Genomic DNA, 24,219 nt, shown 5'->3' on the forward strand with positions numbered 1-24,219 from the left:
ATTCGGAAATTGAATTATTCGAAAATTGTTTAATTCCGAAATTTCATTATTCGAGAATTTTATCGTTTGGTAATTTTAATATTCGGAAATTTTATTTATCGGAAATTTCATTATTCCGAAATTTTCCGATTCGATAATGTATTATTATTCGGGAATTTTATTATTTGGAAAAATGGTTAGTATCGAATATTAAAATTCGGGGACTTAATTTTTCGGAAATTTTATTATTTAGAAACTTTATCATTCGGGAATTTTATTTTTCGGGAATTTTAATATTCGAAAATTTTATTATTTGGGAATAATATTATTCGTGAATTTTCCAATTCGATATTTTAATTATTGAGAAATTTTATTATTTTGAAACTTTATCATTCGGGAATTTAATGATTCAGAAATTTTATTATTTTGAATGTTTATCCTTCGGAAATATTATTATTCGGGAATTTTATCATTCGGAAATGTAATTATTCGAAAATTTTATTATTCGCAAATTTAATCATTCGAGAACTTTATTATTCGGGAATTTTCCAATTCAAGAATTTTATCATTCGTAAATATTTTTTTAACTTTTATCTGCTTTTATTTACCTTTTTTGAAATGACCAGGGCTTCAGTATACTTAAGTCAGCCCTGAACAAAAATATAAAAAGATGACCAAAAATTCATAGCTGAAATATATAGCTCGAAGTAAATGAAAGTAATATTAGTTCTCATCATATTAACAAAAATTTCCAAAAATTTTAAAAATCTCTTAAAATCCTAAATTTACAATAACAACAAAATAATAAAAAGAAGTTCCACTGCAAATGATTCCCTCGGCTTGAGAACCACTGAAATCGCTTCAAGCTTAAGTGGGGTGGGGGGCCGATGCAAACCAGTGCTCCTGAGTGCTCCGTGGGTGTTTGACACGGTGTGTCGTCTGTCGACTTTTCTCCTGGAATATTTTCGAAAAACTGCCCTCGGGGGCCCCACTCGGAACAATTGAAAATGTAAGTGATATTTAAAATGGTGTTGTGAATCCTGTCGAAAAAGTTAGTCCCTTGTAAAAATCCGAGAAAAACCGGCAAACGCCTAACCGTGGCGGTGATCAATGAACTCTGCTTGTCGTGTTTTGGGGCGTGCTATCCCAGCTTACAGACCGAAGGGCGGACAGACTGACGTAAACTCAAAAAGTGTTTTTTAAATTATTATTTCCTACTCCGAAATCTCCGGGAAAATTTTATTTTTTCTGAAATCTCGAAATAGTGGCCCGTGTGTTATTTGACATCTTGACCGTTCTGTCCAGGATTCTGTATTTCTGCTACAAATGGCGTTCTGACCGTCTTCTTGGCAGAAACGAGATGAAGGCTATGAGGAAATTATGGTTTTAGGAGTGACAAAACTTGCTTCCTTTTATGTATTTGAAAGCAATTTTATTCATGAACTGGCAGATTTATTTGATTCTCGGGGGTTTGGAGTGAAAGAATGTCTGCAAATATTTCGGAGCAATTTCGAAGATTTTTTTAGATTAGATTGTTTTTTTTTTAAATTGTTTTTCAACCCAGAAATAAATTTCGGTCAACAATGAACAAAAAAATGTTTTTTCACCAGCCAGAAAGATGATGTTTCTCCAAAAGAGGTTAATTTTCAAAGAAGAAAGATTAATTTTCTACAGAAAAAGATGAATTTGGAGCAAAATATGTACATTTTTAACCAAATAGTTGAATTTAACGCCAGGAAACTTAAAGTTCTATATAAAACAAAAGAATTTTTTTACATACAAAAATTTTTAAATTAAAGAAAATAATTAATTTTCCACAAAACAAAAAAATAATACAAAAAAGTTACATTTTCACACAATGTGATGAATTTTCAACTAAAATGGTGGAATATTCAATTAGAATAGTTAAATTTTTAGAAAAAAAAACTAGTTTTCTACGTAAAAACTAATTTAAAAAAAAAGTGACAAATTTTCAATTGGAATAGATGCATTTTAAACAGAAAACGTCAATTTTTTACTGAACTTATGAATAATTAACTAGAATAATTAAATTTTTAACAAAAAAATTAATAAATTTTCAAACAATACAAATAATTTTTACCGAAAAGGACGAATTTTCGACAAAATACATGCATTTTTAAAAACAAAAAAAGATAAATTGTCAATTAAAAATGGAAAAGTTGAATTTTAAGTTAAAAAAATTAATTTTGAACCGAAAAGATGAATTTAAAAACTACAAAAAATTTTTTTGTACCAAATTGTTGAACTTTCAAACGAAAAAGACGAATTTTCAAGCTGAGAATATAAATCAACAACAATAAAGCTTATTTACAACCAATCAATTGAATTTTCGGCAAAATCCTTAAATTTTCAGTTAAAAGAAATTACTTTTTGACCAGCGAAAAAGTTAAATTTTCAATAAAAAAATATGAATTTTTATTGAAAAATGTAATAGGTTATATTTCAACAGAAGAAGAATTTAATTAAAAATAAAAAAATAGTTGAATTTTATCAACAAAGACGAATTTTCAGCAAAAGGCTTGATGTTTAAACAAAATATTGGTTTTTGTAAAAAACATTAATTTTCAACATACATAAATTTACGACTAAATAGTTTTTGGAATTTTTTACCAAATGATTGAATTTTCGAGCTAAAAATACGAATTGTCTACTAAGCAGTGAAATTTTTAACTCAAAAGTATGAATTTTCTACAAGAAATTAAATTCTTAATCAGTCAGTTGCATTTTTAATAACAAAAAAGTAAATTTCTTCAGAAACAGATGAACGAAATAGTTGCATTTTCGATAAAAAAATTTGTTAATCAAAAAAGCAAAAAAATTCCATCAAGTAGCTGAATTTTCAAGAGAAAAAGTATAAATTGTTAACCAAATTGTTGAATTATAAACAAAATAATTCAATTTTGAATAAAATAGTACTATTCTTAATCAAAAATCTAAACTAAAAATAGTTGGATTTTCTGATTGGTTTTTTTTAAAATTCATTTGGAATTTTAGTGGAAAAGGGGGAAAGATTTTAAAGAAGTCTGCGGTAAATAAATAGGAATTTTGATAATTTATGGACTGAAGAATAATATTTTAAATAAATAATTATAGTTTTAATGCTTTGGAAAATAAATTACACTTTTTTGAAACTATTTTTTTTAATTTGTGACACTATTTACATTACTTTTTGATTTCTAAAGTGAGTATTTATATTTAATTATATTTTATTTATTATATTATTTATTTATTTGGTATATATTTTGGAAATTCGGGTTTATTTGTCAAAATTACATTAATAAAAATTCTAATCTATCATTATTTACAAAATTGACATTCAAATATGCAAGAAAGAAATAATCTGAATTACAACAAAACTGCTTACATCACGTAAAGTTTACATCGCAATCAATGTTTTTTGCGCGATTTACACACATTTATTATGTAAATCAGCGTTATATTTTAGTTGGCATTTTTAATGATGACACAGTAAAAAAAAAAATCGTTACATTACAGGATAAATATTCTCAAAACTATCGAAATAAAAACTAAATCGTTCCAAATTTCAGAACCTTCAATTTTAACATTTTTCAGTTTAAAGTATTCGCAATTTTACACTTTTAATAATAAAGTCATAAATATTAACAAATCTTGAATTGAAGCTGTTAAAATTAATATATTTCAATGTATGCTATTTAAATTTTCCCCTTTCTAGACAATATTTGTTTGTCAAATATTTTTATTATTTGGTTAAAAATCTAATTTTTTTGTTTAAAATTTAAAAAACTGAAGTAATCTTTGGTTGAAACTTTAACTATTTTTCTAAAAAAATTCATATTTTCATGTATTCAACATTTCAACTCTTTTGTCATTAGTCATTTTTGTTTTTGAAAAAATTTATTTTTCTAAGTGGAAAATTCATCTTTAGTAGAAAATTTACTTTTTTTGATTTTTTTTTAATTGAAAATTCTACTATGAAATGTTTCATTCAAAATTGATCTCTTTTTGTCAAAAAATTCAATTATTCTATTCGAAGCTTCATAACTTTATTTAAGAATGCAATTTTTTGTTTAGAATTATAAATTTTTGTTAAAAATCCATCTATTTATTTGAACAATAATTTTTTTAACTGCAAATTTAACTATTCAGATTTAGTTGAAAAATTATCTTTTTCAGTTAAAAATTCATCATTCTGGTAGAAATTAATTTTCTTGGATAAAAACTCATATTTTTTGTTAATAATTCAATTCTATTCGAAAAAATACTTCATTTGAAAATTCAAATTTTTGGTTTAAAATTCAACTATTTCAGTTTAATATTCATAATTTTGGTTGAAAATTCATCTATTTCGTTGAACAATGATTTTTTAACTAAAAATTTAACTGCTTGAATTTGGTTGTGAAAAATGGTCTTTTTTTGTTTAAAATTCGTATTTTTTTAATAGAAAATTATTTTTTTGGTTCAAAACCCATTTTTTTTTGAAAATTTAATTATTTTATTCGAAGATAGATAATTTTAGTTGAAAGTTCAACATTTTAGTTAAAGATGCCATATTTTTTGTTCAAACTTTATCTAGTTTTCTTAAAAATTTAATTAGTTTGTTGGAAAACCAACTATTTTGTGAAAAGGTAATATTTCTTTCGTTAAAAATTCAACTTGGATGAAAATTGAACTATTTTGTTGAAAACTAATTTTCTTGTTTAGAAATCATTTTTAGTTGCACAATTGTTTTTTTTATCTGATTTTCTTTAAAATTTAACTATTTTGTTGAAAATTTAAGAATTTGTTGTACAAGGAATAATTTTTTGGTTGAAATTTCGACTTCTTGGATGAAAACTAAAACTGTTTTATTAACAATTAACTTTCCTGTTGAAAAATATTTCTTACTTGCAAAATTGTTTTCCTTTTTTAATTAATCTTTTTTGTTAAAAAATGCATGTCTTTTCTTGAAAATTCGTTTTTTTTTGTAGAAAATTATTATAATATAATATAATTGAATATATAATTTTAGTAGAAAATTCGTCTTTCAGATTGGAAACAATTTTACTTGGTTTAAAAAAATTAATTCTTCTGCTGAAAATAATTTATTTTTCGGAAGATTCATAATTTTAATTAAAAATTCATTTCTTTATTTGAAAAATAAGCTATTTGATTGAAAACAACAAAAATTGAACTATTTTTCTGAAAATCTTTTTTTTTAGAGAATTAAATTTTTAACAGAAAAATCAACTATTCCATTTCTGGTTAAAAATTAAACTGTTTGTTTGAAAATTGATATTTTTTATTTAAAAATTTTAATATTTTTTTGAAAATTTATGTAGATTGTCTAAAATTCATCTTTTTTTCGTAGAAAAATAATCTTATTGGTTGAAAATTGTCATTTTATAGTTCAAAATTTAACAATTTGGATGTAAATTTTTGTATTTTTTAATTAAAAATTCGTTTGTTTCGTTGAAAATTCAGGTACCTTGTTAAAAAAAAGACTCTTTTAGTGGAAAATCGATTTTTTTAGGTAGAAAATGTTTCTCTATGGTTGAAAATTCAAGCATTTCAGCTAAATTTTCATTACTTTAGATGAAAATTGATGTTTCGGGTAAGATATAAATTTACTTTAGTTTAAAAATAAACTTTTTTGTTAAAAATTAATTTTTTTATTTATGATTCATAATTTTAATTGAAAATTTGTTTCTTTTTTGATTAAAAATAATTTCTTTAAACTTAAAATGAAAGAGCTACATATTCCAGATCAATATTCCATAATTTTAGTGTAAAATTTATTTTTTCTTTGAAAATTAATTTTTTTTGGTTGAGCATTGATTTTCCTAACTTAAAACTTAATTATTTAAGGTTTGGTCGACAACTTATCTTTTTTAGTAAAAATTATATTTTTTTGGTTGACAGTTGAACTGTTTCGTTAAAATTTCTGTATTTTTCGGTCGAAAATAAATCTTTTTGTTTGAAAATTAATTTAATTGCTTAAAAATTCATCTTTTTGGTTAAAAATTCAAGTATTTCTTTTGGAAACATACTCGAAAATGAAATAATACTTTTTAAACAAAGCATTTTAAAATTAATTTTCTTTCTCTTTTGTTCAATGGACTCTATACTTTTACTTGTGAAGGTGATATTTTACGCTTCACGGTATTTAGGAAGGTCATTCAAAATATTCTGCACGCAACCACCATCCTTTATGTGAGGAATTTTTTACTCACCGATCTTGTAAAATTACAGATTTGCGTCTGCAAATTGTTCCTTGCATACATGTTTTCATGTAATTATCTTTTCATATAGAGATCTTTTTAAAGAGAAATTCTCACTGACCTTCTGATTTTCATGACCAAGAAGAAAACTCACTTCATATGTATTGAGAACATCAATTTAAATTTAAATACCGTGAAATTTTAAATAAATAAATAGAATTTTGTGATAAACTTTCCTTTTTAAACTAGTTCCAATCATGAGAGAAAGACTCAGTTTCTATTTTCTTCTGAAATCAGTTATTGTGCAGTCGATAACTGAGTAAAAATATCTTTTCTATAGATCCTCCCTTTGAGTTTAATCCAATACTGTCTATGTTTAGATTTGATAATGATGTCAAGTACACTTGTTATTAAGGCAATGTAAAATTGAATGACAATTCTTTATTTTTAAAAGTAGCCTATATTACTGTATTTAATTATTTTGTTGAAAATTAGTTTTTTTTTTAAAATATTTTTAATTGAAAGTTTAACTATTTTATTTATAATAAAATAGATTTTGTGGAAAATTCGTTCTTTTTGGTGGCCAATTAATCCTCTTGATTGAAAATCCATTTTTTTTTGTTCAAAATTCAACTCATGTTGAAAATTCGTATTTTTTTTCACTTTAACTTTTTTCGGTTGAAGATTCGTCATTTTAGTTTAAAATTCGTCTGTTTTTATTCACTTTCAGGTTAAAAAATTCTTTTTTTTTTTTTTTTAGTTAAAAACTTAAAATTGGCCTTTTTTGATTGAAAGTCCATCTTTTTGGTCTCAAAATTTAACTATTTTAGTTGATTCATCATTCTTAGTTGAAAATTTATCATGTTTTTGCAAATTTAACGATTTAAAAAAAAAATTGTTTTTGTTAATATTTTTTTTTTACTGAAAATGTACCTATTTCAGTTTAATATTCCATTATTTTACTTAAAAAATGTTCTAATCAGTCAGTTGCATTTTTAATAACAAAAAAGTAAAATTTCTTCAGAAAAAGATGAACGAAATAGTTACATTTTCGATAAAGAAATTTGTTAGGCAAAAAAGCAAAAAAAATTCAATCAAGTAGTTGAATTTTCAAGAGCAAAATTTTGAATTGTTAACCAAATTGTTGAATTATAAACAAAATAATTCAGTTTTGAATAAAATAGTACTATTCTTAATCAAAAATTTGAACTGAAAATAGGTGGATTTTCTGATTGTTTTTTTTTTAAATTCATTTGGAATTTAAGTGGAAAAAGGGGAAGGGTTTTAAAAAAGTTTGCGGTAAATAAATAGGAATTTTTTTAATTTATGGACTAAAGAATAATATTTTTAAATAAATAATTATAGTTTTAATGCTTGAGAAAATAAATTTCACTTTCTTAAAACTATTTTTTTAAATTTGTGACACTATTTACATCACTTTTTGATTTCTAAAGTGAGTATTTATATTTACTTATATTTTATTTATTATATTATTTATTTGATATATACTTGATATATATCTTTCAGGTTAAAAAATTCTTTTTTTTTCTAGTTAAAAACTTAAAATTGGCCTTTTTTGATTGAAAGTCCATCTTTTTGGTCTCAAAATTTAACTATTTTATTTGATTCATCATTCTTAGTTGAAAATTTATCATGTTTTTGCAAATGTAACGATTTAAAAAAAAAATTTCGTTTTTGTTAATATTTTTTTTTACTGAAAATGTACCTATTTCAGTTTAATGTTCCATCATTTTAATTAAAAAATTATCTCTTTGGTTGAACTTAAATGTTTTAACTAAAAAATTAACTATGCAATTTTTGGTTGAAAAGTTATTGAAAGTTAGTATTTTTTGGTAGAAATTAATATTCTTAGTTGAAAACTAATCTTTGGGTTGTAAATTCAGTTATTCTAGTTAATAATCCATAATTATAGTTGAAAATTTCATCTTCTTTGTTTAAAATTTAACTATTTCAGTTAAAGATTCAACATTATAGTTGTAAATTCATTACTTTGTGTAAAAACGTAATTATTTTTTTATAACAATTTCTTTTGTGGTCAATTAATTTTTGTTAAAGTCCAAATTTAATTATTTCAGTTGACTATTCCATCAATTTATTTAATAATTTATATCCTTGGTTGAAATTTAATTTTTTTTTAACTAAAACTTATTTTAAAAATTTTTAAAATAAAAATAATCTTCTCTAGTTGAAAATTAATATTTAGTTAAAGCTTTATTATTTACTTAAAACTTCTTTATTATATATTTTAATAATTATTTTTTTTTAGTAAAAATTTTACTTCCAATTGAACATTTCGACATTTCGAAAATTTATCTTTTTATTTGAAAATATAACTGCTTGTTTGAAAGTTGAACTTTTTTTTTAATTATTCAACTATATTGTCGGTAATTTGTAATTTTAAATTGAATGTTCAAATATTTCGATGAAAATTTTTGCATTTTGTTGAAAAATCGTCTTTTTTTTAAAATCCATCACTTTGGTTAACATTTTTTTTTTAAAGAAAATTAATTTTTTTTCACACATAATGAAACAATTCCAATTTTTTTTAAAAACTTATCTTTTTTTAGATCAAAATTCAACTATTTGGTTAAAAAAATATATCTTCTTTATTTGAAAATTTAAACATTTTTTTTGTGTATTCATGTATTCTGTTGAAAATCTAACATTTTTGGTAGAAAATTAATCTTCTGGTATGAAGATCGATCTTTTTAGTTAAAAATTTATAATTCCAATTGCTCATTCCAGAAAATTTAACTAGTTTCATAAAAATTATTATTATTTAAGTGGAAAGTAATCTTTTTAATTGATAAATATTAATTTTTTCTTAATTGAAAATTTGTCTTTCTTCACTGAATATTTTTGGTTAAAAATTCAAGTATTCCAGTTAAATATTTATAATTTTATTTAAAAGTTCATCTTTTTGGTTGAAAATAAAACTATCTGTTGGAAAGTTTAACTCTTTTATTTTTAATTTATCTATTTTATTTCAAAATTCATCACTTTGGTTAAAATTCTTTTCCCTTTTTTGTGGAAAATTAATTGTTTAAACAGATAATTGAACAATTAAATTTTTGGCTGAAAACTTATCTTTTTTTAGATCAAAATTTAACTATTTGGTTAAAAAAATAAATCTTCTTTATTTGAAAATTTAAATATTTGTTTGAGTATTCATGCATTTTGTTGAAAATTTAACATTTTTGGTAGAAAATTAATTTTCTGGTATGAAAATCGATCTTCATAGTTGCAAATTTACAACTCCAGTTACAAATTCAGGATTTTAGTTGAAAATTTGTCACTTTAGTTAAAACTTTTTGTTGTGGAACGTTAATTTTTTTAACGAATCATTGAACTATTACATTTCTAGCTAAAAATTTAAATATTTCTTTGCCAACAATTCATGTGTTTTATTGAAAAATAGTATTTATTGGTAGAAAATTAATTATCTGTGCTGAAAGTCGTTGTTTTTTATTGAAAATTTATCATTCCAGTTAACAAATTTATAATTTTTGTTGAAAATTCATCACTTTGTGTGAAAATTTAATTATTTTTATATAAATTATTATTTATTAAGTGAAAAGTAGTTTTTTAAGTGATAAATATTAAATTGTTTTAATTGAAAATTTGTCTTTCAGTTGGATATTCAACTATTTTGTTGAAAAATCATATTTTTTGTTGAATATTCAAATATTTATCATTTTAGTTGAAAATTCATCTTTTTAGTTGAAAATAAAACTGCTTGGTTGACAGTTAAACTTTATTTTTTAATTCATATTTTTGGTTAAAAATTTATCTCTTGTTGAAATTTTTTTTTGGTAGAAAATTAATTTCTTTAAAAGATAATTGAACTATTCCATTTTTGGCTAAAATTGAGCTTTTTTAGTTCAAAATTCAAGTATTTGGCTAAAAAAATATTTTATTTAGTTGAACATTTAAATATTTGTTTTATAAATCATGTATTTTATTGAAAAATAGTCTTTCTTGGTAGAAAATAATTTTTTTTTTTTAATTTAAAATAAATTTTTTTTTAAATTATTATTCAAAATCATGGAATTTAGAGGCAATGTCAAGAAATGTGTGATTACTTTTTTAGTATTATTTAATTATATAATTAGTCGATGGTGATAATATATTTAAAAATATCTTAATATAATTTTTTAAAGCTTTCCAAATTAAACACATAAATGTAATTCCTGGAAATTAAAAAAAAAAGCATGAATTATAATAATCTTGTAAAATTGTGTACATATTCTGAATTGATTCAAAAAAATTTTAATACCACCGGTTTTATTTTAAAAAGTAGTTTAAGGAAAAATTGTTTAACTATCGATACTTTATGAGCTTTATCCGTATCATTATCTTAGATAAGAAGCTTATATAAATGGCCATGTTTAAAACTAGAAACTTTCCTACATTTTATCGAAGATTGGGTCGATAAAACATTATTTTGGTTCTTGCTCGTTTCCTGCTTAGCTTTTTTTATTCGCTACTAAAATTAGTCGGACTCTCGTTGTTTTCAGCCGTCCTTTGTTTTCATTCGTTTCGAATTTTAACGAGGAACCTGATCCCCTGACTGTCTCATATTTTATATCATTATTATACAAAATAAAAGACTCGTTTTATGATCTTCCTCTTTTTTATATCTGGGGAAATATTAGCTGAAAATTGTCTGTAACAAATGAAACGGGAAATTGTCATTTATTTTTAAAAGGAAGCATTAACAAACTCGAAAACTTGTTGCGCTTTAAACTTTTAAGTGCACCTTGATCTACTTTTATTAAAACTTTGAAATGTTTGAGGCACTGCTACTTATTACGGAAAAGAAACCCATCAAAATTGAGAAAAAAATTTCTTTATCAAATTATTTCACCTGGATAAAACAGTGTATTTAAAAAAGTTCAATTTAGAAAATAGAATCTGAAATAAACTTCGGAGTTCAACTTTTTTTTGCCCTCTATCTGAAGTGAAATCTCAGTTCTTGAGAAACTTTATGAACTTTCATCAAGTTTTGTTCCCAATTGAAAGTTCCCAGACACCGACATTTTACTCTAAATGTCTTCTGAAAGTTTCAAATCTTACGAAATTCGAGTAATAATCTGACAAACATTTTTTAAAAAATGTTAATGAAAAACATAATCACTGGGTCAGGGAGATCGTGGAAAAGTCAAGGATTTTGGTTGTAAAAACTGCAAAAGTTAGGAAATTTCTTTAAGAGAAATTGTAAAAAAACTGTAAAAATAAGACATTTTTATTTTAAATATTAATATTGATTAATAGTCAGCTCCAATAGGAAACTTCAAGTATTTTCGGTTAAAATTTCATTCTATTTGGTTGAGAAGTCATATTTTTGGTTCAGAATTAATTTTTTGTTTAAAAATTCTACTATTACATGATAATTCAATTATTTTGTTGAGAATTTAACTATTTTGTTAAAAATTTCGTCCTTTTCTATTGAAAGTTTGTCCGCTGTAGAAAAGTTATCTTTTTTGGGTGAAATTGATCTTTTTTGGTTCAAAATGAATTCTTTTTAACTGTTGCATTTTCCTGGAATATTCTTTCTTTTGATAGACATTGAATATTTTAGCTAAAAATTCAACTTTTTGGTAGAAAATTCATCTGTTTGGTTGAAAATTCAACTATTTCGTTGAAAATTTACCTTATTTGGTGAAAAACTTATTTCTATAACTTAAAATTAAATGATTTTATTTTCTATTAAAAACTTGATCTTTTTTAGTTTTAAAATTCACCTGTTTTGTTTAAAATTTATCTTTTTGGTAGTAAATTAAAATTTTTGATTGGAAATTCAAATATTAGGATAAAAATTAAAATGTTTGGTCGAAAGTTTATGTATTTTGTTAAAAATTATTCTTTTCTGGTATAGAATTAACCTTTTGGGTTGAAAATTAGTTTTTTTTTTTAATTAAAAATTAATTTGATTAGCAAAATTCCTTTATTTAGTTGAAAATTTTAACTACTTTCTAAAAAAATTATTTTATTTACTTGAAAAATTATTTCTATAACTTAAAATTAAACGGTTCTATTTTTTACTAAAAAGTTGATCTTTTTTAGTCATAAAATTCAGCTGTTTTATTGAAAAATTGCCTTTTTTGGTAGTAAATAAAACTTTTTGTTTTAAAATTCAACTATTAGGATTAAAATGTAATTAAAAATTAAAATATTTGGTTCCAAATTCCTTTCTTCGATTGAAAATTAGTTGTTTTTTTTTTCTTCAAAATTAATTTGATTAGACAAATTCATTTGTTTAGTTGAGAATTTTAACGATTTCATAGAAAAATTATTTTATTTTCTTAAAAAGTTGTTTCTATAACTTAAAATGACACGGGTCTATTTTTTATTAATAATTTGATATTTCTTGGGTTTTAAATTGATATTTTTTGTTGAAAATTTGTGTTTTTGATAGTAAGTTAAACTTTGTGGTTGGAAATGCATGTATTTTGTTAAAATCATTCTTCTGCAGCAGATAATTAATCTTTTTGGTTTAAAATTCCTTTCTTTGGTTGACTTTTTTTTTCTTGAAAATTCATTTGCTTATCAAAATTCATTTTTTTAGTTGAACATTTCAACTATTTCGTAGAAAATTGATTTTATTTGCTTAAAAAGTTATTTCTCTAACATTCTTAATCTAAAATTATTTATTTTGGATTTAAAATTCATATTTTGTGGTAGGAAAGTCATCTTTATTGGTTGAAAATTTATCTTTTATAGTTCAAACGAATTTTCGTTTGTTTAAAAATTTAACTATTTGGTTAAAAATTCATTTTCCTGACTGAAAATTACCTTATTTTGTTGAAAATTCAACTATCTTCTAAAATATTCGTCAACTGCTTTCTAAAATATTAGACTGTTTAGCTTGAAATCTCAACTTACTTGTTGAAAATTCGTCTTTTGGGTTGGAAAATTCATATATGATAAAACAAAATTAATATTTACTGGTTGGAAATTTTTATTTATTTCTTTGTTCAACTGTTAGATTGAAAATTTATTTTCCTTGTTTAGAAATTAACTTGTTTGTTAAAAGATTCAATTTTTAGATTGGAAATTTAACACTGTCTTCTAAAAAGTTCGTCTTTGGTTTGAAAATTCATATTTCTTAGTTGAAAATTAGATGTATATATTTTTTTAACTGCAATATTTAAACGAAAATTCATTCATCTTGGTTAAAAATTATATTTTTAGTTAAAAATTCACCTTTTTTATAAAAAATTAGTCCGTTTGGTTTGATAATAATGATTTTTTTTCCATGAAAAATAAAATATTTTAATAAGAGAAAAACTGAATTTCTTAATTGAAAATAATTTTTTCTGTTAAAACTTCACCTTTGGGATTTAAAAGTCGACTGTTTTCTACTAAAATTTACTTTTTACCTTGAAGACTGAACTCTTGTTGAAAATTTCTCTGTTTGGTTTGAAAATGGATATTTATTGGCTGAAAATTCATCTTTCTTGTTTGAAAATTATTAATATATTTTTTTTAATATAACTGTTTAGTTGAAAACTCGTTTATCTTGGTTTTAAATTAACTCTTTTGTTGGAAATTCATCTTTTTGGTTTGACAATTCATATTTGATGGTAGAAAAGCTTTATTTTTTAGAAGTTCAATTTTTTTTCTGTGTTGAAAATTATATATATATTTTTGTAACTTAAACCTTTTCATCGAAAACTCTTTGTTTTTGTTTGAAAATTAAATTTTTGATGGAAAATTTAACTTACTTCCCAAAAATTCGTCTTTTTGACTTGATTATAAATTTTTTTGTTTTGAAAGTGAAAGCAAAAACTTTTTGATAAATAACTATTTAATAAGTATTTGCATAAAAATTCCTTTTTTTTTGGTTGAAAACAATTTTTTATGTTTAAACTTCATCTTTTGGATTTAAAAGTTGAATGTTTTCTAAAAAAAATTCTTTTTATTTTGAAGACTCAACTCTTCTTTCGAAAATTCGTATTTGTAGTTTGAAAATTCATATTTATTAGCTAAAAATTCATCTTTCTCGGTTCAAAAAATTCAAGTATTCCGGTTAAATATTCAGATATTTAGATGCAAATTCATCTTTTGTTTGAAAATAAAACTAATACTTGATTTAAAGTTCAAATCTTTTTAAAAAATTCCTCTTTTTGGTTTAAAATTCATCTATTTCAGTTCATGGGTCATCAGTTTAGTTAAAAATTTAACTACTGGGTTGAATATTTGTGTTTTTTATTTGAATTTCCAAATATTTCGTTAAAAATTCATGCATTTTGTTGAAAAATCTTCTTTTTTGGTAGAAATTAATCTACTTGGTTGAAAATTATTTTAACTTAAAATATATCAAAAATATAAGTAATAATAAATTATCTTTTCTATTAGAAAATTCATATTTTTGGATTAAAAGTTAATTATTTCCGTTAAAGCCTCATTTCAGTGGGAAATTCATATTAATTTTTTTAACTGCATATTTAAATATTCCATTTTTGGTTGAAAATTCATCCTTTTGTTAGAGAATTAAAGTATTCCGCTTAAATACTCATAAATTTTGTTGAAAATTCATCTTTTATTTTGCAAATAAAACTACTTGGTTGAAAGTTGAATTTTTTAATAAAAAATCCTCTTTTTGGTTTAAAATTAAACTATTTCAGTTCATTATTCATCACTCTAGTTCAAAATTCATCAATTTCGTTGAAAATTAAATTGTTGAATTACAACAATTTTCTTTAAAAAAATCCTTTTTTTTTTTGCTTTACAATTAATTTTTTGTTGAAAATTTACTTACATAAATAAAAATTCACCATCCTTGGTTGAAAATTATATTTTCTGTTAAAAATTCATCTTAGGATTCAAAAGTCGACTATTTCCGTTTGTCGACAATTCGTCTTTTAGGTTTGAAAATTCATTTCTTTTGGTTGAATTGAAATTTTTATCTGTGAAGTCTGGAATTAGTAAATCCTTGCTTGTAAATTATGCTTTCTTCATTCTAAAATTTTCCGTTTTGCTGCACAATATCTGACATTGATAATCGTCGTATATTTTTTCATTGGGTGAAAGATAACTTCTGCACTTGATGCGAATTTGGAATGGACATAAAAAAAACACAATAAATCTCAACGAGCATAAATAAAATAATTACGTTACGAGTTACACGAGTGCTTGGTAGATAAGACTTTATAAACCGTTTATGTTTGTTCGATATCTGAACCGCAGTCATTCCAATCGCATAATTCACTTACTCAATTGATTCTAATCAATTGAACCGGAAAGTACTTCAGGGATCACAGTGTGTCCACTTTTTTTTTACCTAATCCCCTTTGTTTGCCTTCCCTTTCCCCTTAAATTTGACAAATCTCCTAATACACCATTGAGATTTTTATCAAATTTTTCCCCTTTTATTCATAATTTCAATTCATTTTTTTAATTATCATAAACATAAATGCATTACTAGAAAACAAGACGCACTAAAAGAGATTCTTTTTGATGATACCAATTTAAAATATTTCGTAAATGATTTTTCACGAAAAAAGAAATAAATTCTTTTAAATAAAATTAATTCAGGTACTAATATCAAACTCAAATTTCTAGTATTTTAGGTAAAAGTATTACATTTTAAAAAATAGGTTACTTTTTTAACCAAATGGTTGATTTTTTGAATAAAAAATAAATTTGGAAACAAGAAGATTAATTTTCAACCAGAAAGACGATTTTTTAATTAAAGAAATGACAACTGAAATGACAAATCTTCAGCCAAAAAAAATTAAGTTTCAAAAAAGTATTAGGGAATTTTAACCAAAAATGTAATAGTTGATGTTTTAATAAGAAAAAGAGATAAGATTTTGATTACAAACAGTTGAATTCTTCCAAAAAGATGAATTCGTAAAATAAAAAGACGAATTTTCAAACGAAACGGATTTTTCAGTCAAAAATGAAAAACAATGAAAACCAAATTGCGGAATTTACTAGCCATAAATACGAATTTTCAGAAAAACAGTAAAGTTTTTAACAAAATATACAAATTTACAATCAAATAGGATAATTTGAACTAAAACAGGTTCATTTTGAGCTAAAATTATAAGAATAATTTTTAATAAACAAATTAATTTTAAACCAAATAGTTTATTATTCGACCGAAGTATTTGAGTTTTCAACCAAACGGAGGAATTTTTAATAAAATAGTTACATTTATAACCAGAGATAAGTTTTCAAACAAAAAAAAAATTTAATTTTAAACAGTTCAATTTATTTAAAAAACAAGAATTTTTATTAAAATAGTTAAATTCTCAACAACAAAAAATTAATTTTCAACCAAAAAGTAGCATTTTTCACCAAAAAAAAGAAGAATTTTTAACAAGAGCTGAATTTTCAACCAAAACGGATTTTGGAATTAAAAAAGAAAGAACTTTCATCCAAATTGTTAAATTTTCTAGCCACAAAAACGAATTTTCAACAAAAAGTTGGATTTTTTAACCAAATATATGAATTTAAAACCAAATAGTCAATTTTTTAAATAATAAAGGTCAATTAAAAAAATATGTATAATTATTTTCAATCAAAAAACTTATTTTTTAACCAAATAATTTCATTTATAACCAAAGAGATCAATTTTGTACTAAAAAATTAATTGTTGACAAAGTAGTTCAACTCTTAACCAAGTATTTGAATTTTCAACCAAAACAGTTGTTCAGTCAAAAAAGAAAAAGAAACTTTGAATAAAATTGTTGAATTTTCTACCCATAAGACGAATTTTCGAAAAACATTTGAATTTTTAACCAAAAATATAAATTTACAAAAAATATAGTTTCATTTTTAACTAAAAAAAGTTCATTTTCAACCAAAAATATAATAATTTTCAATAAAAAAATGAATTTGCGTGAAAATAGTTGAATTTGCAAACAAAGAAGGCGAATTTTGAAAAAATAGTTACAATTTGAACCAAGAAGGCCAAATTTTCATTAAAATGTTGAATCTTCAACCAAAAAATAAATTTTAAACGAGGGAGTAAATCTATTAGCCAAGTAGTTGAATCCTTAATCGAAACAACTTCTTTTTCAACCAAACGAGTGGATTTTTAAATAAAAAAAGATGAAATTTCTTGTAAACTTAAAAATTAGAATTTTTAACAAAGTAGTTAAATTTTAAACCAAAGAGATGAATTTTCAATTAAAATTATGAATCTTCAACTAAAACAGATTATTTTTCAACCAAAGAATTTGATTTTTAACAAACAAAAAAATAAATTTCCACCAAAATAGATGAATTTTCAAGAAAAAAAATAAACAAAAAACACGAATATTCCACGAGAGTGGAATTTTCGATCAAAACAGATTGTTCTTTATTTCATGAGAAATAAAATTTTTACCTAATTGTTGAATTTTTGTGGCAAAAAGACCAATTTTAAACAGTATAGTTCCATTTTTATCCGAAAAGGAATTGTCAGTCAAGAAAAAAAAATTCTACCAAATTGTTAAATTTTTAATAAAAAAGGTCCATTTTCAACAAAAAATTAAATTATTAAATTTTCATTTATAAAATTAGTTTTTGACCAAATAGTTTCCTTTTTACCGTAATATTTGAATTGTTAATAAAAAATAAAAAGTAAAATTGTTGAAATTTGAACGAAATAATTACTAGAGGGTTAGTTGTAGCAGAAATAAAATTTGGGAAATCGAAAATAATATGCAAAAGAGTGGCGTATATTTGGACCCTCTTATAAAATATAATTAATAATGCAATATTTTCCTTAATTTTGATTTTTTACACAGTGATCTTTTTTCAGTTAAACGTCTAATTAAATAAAAAGAGAAAAACAGGGGTTTCAATATTTATTTTTGTGCTTTTTAAATATTTTAAATATTTTTTTTTAGAATTGGAAGGGGCTATTTTTTTCAGCATTTTCTTGAGTTGGAAGGGATAGAATTTTCATTTTCGTCTTTTTTTTTTTGAACTGGAGGGAAGTTTTGAAGATTTTCATAAATAATAATTATTAAATAAAATAATCATTTCGTAAAAAATAGTAATATCAAATTTCAATTTTCTTCCATTTTTCAGCAGTTAGAAATAGTAGAAGAAAATTTAATTATTAAATGTTGAAAATTGAAGAAAATTTAATATTCGACAGCATAAAATTCAACTGTTGAAAATTGAAGAAAATTTGAGTTTTTAACAATTGAAAATTCAATTGTCTTTGAAAATTGAACAAAGGCCAAAACTGAATTTTCAGCTTTTGAAACTTAAAAAAAAATTAAAAATTGAATTATTAGCTGTTGAAACTTGAAAAAAATTAAATTTTCAGCTGTTCAAAATTGAAGAAAATTGAGAATTGTATTTTCAATTGATGAAAATTCAATTGTGACAATTTAACAACATTGAAAATTTAATTATCAACCGTTGAAAATCGGATTATTAACAGTTGATTTATTGGAGAAAATTGAAAATTAAATTTCCAAAGTAATTAAAAAATAGTTTTAAATTATTAAAAAATACAACCTTTATTATAAAAAGATTTTTCGCACTTTCTACATTTAAAAATTAATGTTTTTAACTAAATAGTTAAATTTTTAAATTTAAAAAAATAAATTTTTAATCTAAGACAATTACGCATGTCGAAAACCACTATGCATCTGTAATTATTCAATTTTTGATTCACTATTTATTTTTTTTTAATGAAGATTTATTTTATTTTTCTAGAAATTAATCTTCTCGGTTAAAAATATATTTTGTTTGGTCGAAAATTCAATTATTCTAGCTAAAGATTTATCATATTAGTTCCAAATCCATAAATTTGGAAAAGGCAACTATTTTTTTTAATATTAGCATTTATCATAAAAAATTATTATTTTTTTCAATCTGAAAATGTAATTATTTCAATTGAATAGTTCACCATTTTAGTTGAAAATTAGTCTCTCTGGTTCAAAATTACTGTTTTTATATGATAATTTGGCTATTCTATTTTTGCTTAACAATTATTTTCTTTTTTAGTTTTTAAAATTCATAAATTTTTCTGAAAATTCGTCTTTTTGTAGAAATGAATCTTTCGCGTTAACAATTGATGTTTTTTTGTTTAAAATTGAACTATTCCAGTTTTAAGATTCAGCATTGTAGTTTGAAATTCATCAGTTTGATGGAAAATAAAAATAAAAATGGTTCTATTTCAGTTTTAAATTAAAGTATTTGGTAGAAAATTTGTCCTTTTTAGTTTAAAATTCATTTATTTTGTTGAAAACCGTTTTTTTTTTTAGTAAAAAATTAATATTTTGAGTTGAAAATTAATTTTTTCAATTGAAAATTGAACTATTCTATTTTTGGATCAAATTTAATCGTTTTTAGTTGAAAATTTGTCTTTTGTAGTTGAAAATTAATTAATTTAGTTGAAAAAATGTCTTTTTTGTTAGAAAATTAATCTTTTTCATAGAAAATTAAAGTATTCCAGTCAAAGATTACCCATTTTAGGTGAAAAATTTAACTATTCCAGTGTAGTGAATAATCGTTCTATTTAAAAAAATTATTATTCAATTTAAATTATTGAATTTTGATGTATAAATAACAATTGAACACCTTTTATTCTCAGAAAAAAAATCAAAATTGATTTACAATTTGAAATGATTTCAAAGAATTTAAACGACTTATCCACTTATATTGACAAAATCCTGCTATTCATACCAAAAATTTTGCGCAAATAGCCCACGGCTTAATTTACAACAAAATATAGATTTCTGTAGGTATCAAATAAAAAATTTAAAAGCTTTTTAAGAATTGTTAGAGGCTTTAGAAGAATAAAAAACGTTTCCTTAAGATTCCTAAAGGGAATTTGAAAATGATTTCTTATTCTGAAAAATTAATTTTAAGAGAATACTTAAAAAGGTTTACAAAATTATGAAAAATGAATGTGGCAGATTTTAAGGAAATTTTTTTAATCTGGCAGATTTTTTTTTAATTGTGGAAAAAAAGCGAATCATTTCAAAAGATGGTTTAGAAGTTCTGAAAAAAATTCAAAAATAATTTAAAATATGAAAAAATGTAAAACAGCATGTATATTTTTCAAGACTGAAATAAAATTTTGAAGCAATTTCGGAATTTTAAAACTATTCGAAATAAAAGTCATTTAACTTTCAATTTAAGAAGTGTTTAGTTTATAAAAAAAATGTAATAGTTCAATTTTGAACATTTTTAAATTCATTTATTTTAAAATGTAGAGCATTGAAAATGATAAAGTGGTCTTATATTTTTGGATCTAAATCTAAATCTTTTAAACTTTGATTTCAAAAGTTTAAAATTCAAAAGTTTTTAACCTTAGAGTTTGAATTTTTTAATTCCATTGACTGTGAACAATGTTTGCGAACCAGCAAATGACCGGGAATTTTTTTATTTTTGTCATTAAAACGGCCACCCTGTAATTTAATCGTTCAATTTTTAATATTTCAGGCCTAAAATTGTGTAAAATGATTTGCAGCTCAGTTTTGATTACTTCCAATTAAAAAAATTTTCAGCTTTAGAGTTTGAATTTTTTTAATTTCATTGACAGTGAAATCACCGGGGAAAAAACGGGAATTTTTTTATTTGATAAAAGCGGCCGCCGCCGCACAGTGGGGAAAAAGTACATTTTTTGGTTCAAAATACGATTCGGACTGAACCTGTGAACCGATTTGGATGTTTTTTTTAAGCTGATAAAACTTTAAAGAAATTTTTCGAGCCTGATTTTTAATTTAGCTTTTCAATGTTTTTATAAATAAAAACAATATTTTAATGACAAAAATTTCTCTTAAGACTATTCTTGTTAATAATATAAACAAATTTAATAAACAAACGCATTATTTAGACATTTGTCGTCAGCAAAATCTGATAATTTCAGAAAATTTATCATTTTTGGATGAATTTTATGATTTTATCAAACAAATTTAATAAACAAATGCATTATATTTGGGTATTTGTCGACGGAAAAACTCGTTTTTTTCAATGTCAGTCCTTTAATTGGGAACTTTACGACAATTTCAGTAACATTCATAATTAATTGATTAATTTTATGTTTTTGTTAAACCAAATTTAATCAAAAAATGTAAAAAATTAACTTTTTTTATGAAATTAAAAGGACTGACTTTGAAAAAAACACGAGTTTTTATGTCGTGAAATGCCCGAATAATGCATTGTTAAATTAAATTTATTTGCCAAAACATAAAATGAATCAACTAATTATGAATGTTAATGAAATTATCGTAAAGTTCCCAATTAAAAGGACTGCCAAAAAAACGAATTTTTCCGTCGACAAATGCCCATATAATGCATTTTTTAATTATTTTTGTTAAAAAAAAACCATAAAAGTTATCAACAAATTATGACGTTTGTAAACAGGCGTTGTTAAATCTTTTTTTTCTCGTAACTTTCGTCGTTTTTCCACACATTAAAATTTTTTTTTTATTTTTAATGTTATATTTCACCAATAAAACAAAAAGTACGCGTCCTATCAAGAAGTGATTTTTAACGAAATTGTAAATCTTTTTTCGGATAACCATTTTTGTTAATTCATCTTTTTTCGTATCCTACATAGTTTGACCACAAAATGAAATTTTCGATTTTTCATTTTCTTTTGTGTCATTAATGCGTTGTTTGACTTAAAATTTTGAATTTCGGTTGAGTTTAAAAATTTTGGAACTGCTATAACTCTGAGAATTTTCTTTTTATCGAAAAAAGTCACTATGATAAATTGTTTTTCCTTTTCAATACTATAAATATCCGTACATAGAATTTTTAAATGAAAAAATGGGGTTTAAAAATTTTTCAAAATGTGCTCACTTTTTGAATTTTTATCAAAAATGGCTGGTTAACGAACTCGTCCTTTTTTCAAGGACCTAAAAAAAAGTGTGCGAAAGATGGATTTGATCCGTTCATTTTTCCGAGAGTTATTGTTTTTACAGACGGACAGACAGACGCCATCGAAAAACTTGATTTTCGGATTTGGGGGGTCTTGAAACGTGGAGATCCGTTGAAAAACTGTGTTTTCAAATTTCAGACAGTTCTAGTACTTTCTCAATCATAAATGATGAGAATGTAAAAAATTGACGTCGAAAAAAAACGAATTTTTCTGATGACAAATGCCTGAATAAAGCATTTGTTTATATAATTAGGAAGAATAGACTTAAGAACAATTTTTTCCATTAAAATATTGCTACCATTCAAATTTTTAGCAACATAACTTTAAAAAACGTTTAATTATTGAAAATTACAGAAAACACATTTTCAACAAATAATTTGTTTATACAAATTTTTTTTGTTTTTTTTTTGTATCATGATGAAATATCTTTATATAATACAAATCTATGAAACGTCGGCGATTACAACAATTTTCCTATTATTGACGATCACCGGGAATTTTCAAATAGAAAAAATAGCCATTTTTTTCGTCATATTTATTTATTTATAAAAAAATTGAAAAACTAAATAAAAAATCAGGCTCTGATGTATGCTCTAATGTATGTATGTATATATGTATGATAATTTAACTATTCTAATATTTATTGAAAATGGATCTTTTTAATTTCAAAATTAAATTATTCGTTTGAAATTTTTTTCTTAGATGAAAACCCAACCATTCCGTTGAAATTAATTTATTTTGTGGAACGTCGTATTTTTTTGGTAAAAAATTAATTTTTTGTTTTGATAGAAAATTCAGGTACTCAAGTTAAAAATTAATTAATTTAATAACAGCCTGTCATTATTCCGATGGTTCAAGTGACCGAAAATTAAAATAACGAATATAAGGATACCGAAATTTATTTTCAGAAAAACTAATTTACCGAATGATTAATTGACCAAAAACCATTTCAATACTTGTGTTGCGACCCAAAAAAACTCACAGCGTCTCTCACCCTGGTACCTGGGTACCTTGCCAACGAAATTGTTGTTAAAAGTGCATTGTAACTTGAAGTAACTATGTGTATTCAATCAATATTTAATTATTCATATTCTAGGAAGGTATTCCTACTTGAGTATAATAATTTAATAATATGCAGTGACCTTGGTTGTATTGAAACAGATATAAAACGTGCGCAGCTACATCGCAAATATCTTGTTTCCGAGGAGGCTCGGTATTACGTTCAAGAATTCAAGAAAATTCGTTTAAAAATGTATATATTTTGTTATTATTTATAAAATTATCCATATTTACTTCATATACCATTATAACAAACTTTATTTTTATGATATACTGTATGAAAATCATGCTTTTTCTGTCGGGGTACCCAGGTACCCAGATGGTTCCACCGTGCTTTTTTTTTAATTGCAAGATATTTCAAGCTAAAAAAATTCTAAAAATATGTGCAATGCATAATTCGACAGAGAATTAGTTTATTTATGCTGATTCGAGAAGCATTCGGCCTATCTTCATTAGAAAAAAAGTTATTTAACAAAACGTGTGCCGATGGGTACCCGGGTACCCGGATGGCAACACAAGGATTAAGGAATGATTAATTGATCGAAAATTATTTTTAAGAATGTCGAATTAGTCGAAAATAATTTTAGCGAAGATTCATTTCTCTGAAAGTCCGTTTTACTGAAAGTTGAAATCTCAAAAGGTCTAATTTTGCGAAGGTACAGTTTAGCGAAAAATCAGTTTAGCGATAGGTGAGTTATCCGAAAATCATCTAACGGAATATTCAAAAATCCGACAATTTAAAAATTGTTTATTTGCATTCAAATAGATGTTTAATAACAAATAAAACATGTATAATTTGTAATCAAGTTGATTGAAGGGATAAAAACAGTGAAAATTCAACAAAATTAGTGACAAAATCGTATATAGTTGATATAAATTATTTTACGTTAAAGAAAAATGACCAATTCAGTTAAAGGTTACGCACCAAGGAAGAAAAAATAAAGGTTACTATTCTTATTAGGTAATAATAATAATAATACGAACCTTTATTTTTTCTTTCGCGGTGTGTAACTTTTAACTCAATTGGTCATTTTTCTTGAACGTAAATTAATATATATATATATATATATTTTTTTTTTTTTTATACTTTATATTCTCGACAATTGTTTCTGT

At 23.2% G+C, this 24,219-nt stretch overlaps 1 protein-coding gene across 1 annotated transcript in view; it reads left to right on the forward strand.

Moving 5' to 3' along the window:
* The first annotated feature begins 876 nt into the window (after positions 1-876).
* LOC117167867 (FERM, ARHGEF and pleckstrin domain-containing protein 1-like) overlaps positions 877-24,219 on the forward strand; it is a 74,075-nt gene continuing 50,732 nt past the window's right edge. The window contains exon 1 of the mRNA XM_033353089.1: positions 877-988. The gene's annotated coding sequence lies outside the window, so the exon portion shown is untranslated. The remainder of the gene's footprint in view (positions 989-24,219) is intronic.

Source organism: Belonocnema kinseyi, chromosome 2 (genome assembly GCF_010883055.1).
Source record: "Belonocnema kinseyi isolate 2016_QV_RU_SX_M_011 chromosome 2, B_treatae_v1, whole genome shotgun sequence".
NCBI lineage: Eukaryota > Metazoa > Arthropoda > Insecta > Hymenoptera > Cynipidae > Belonocnema > Belonocnema kinseyi.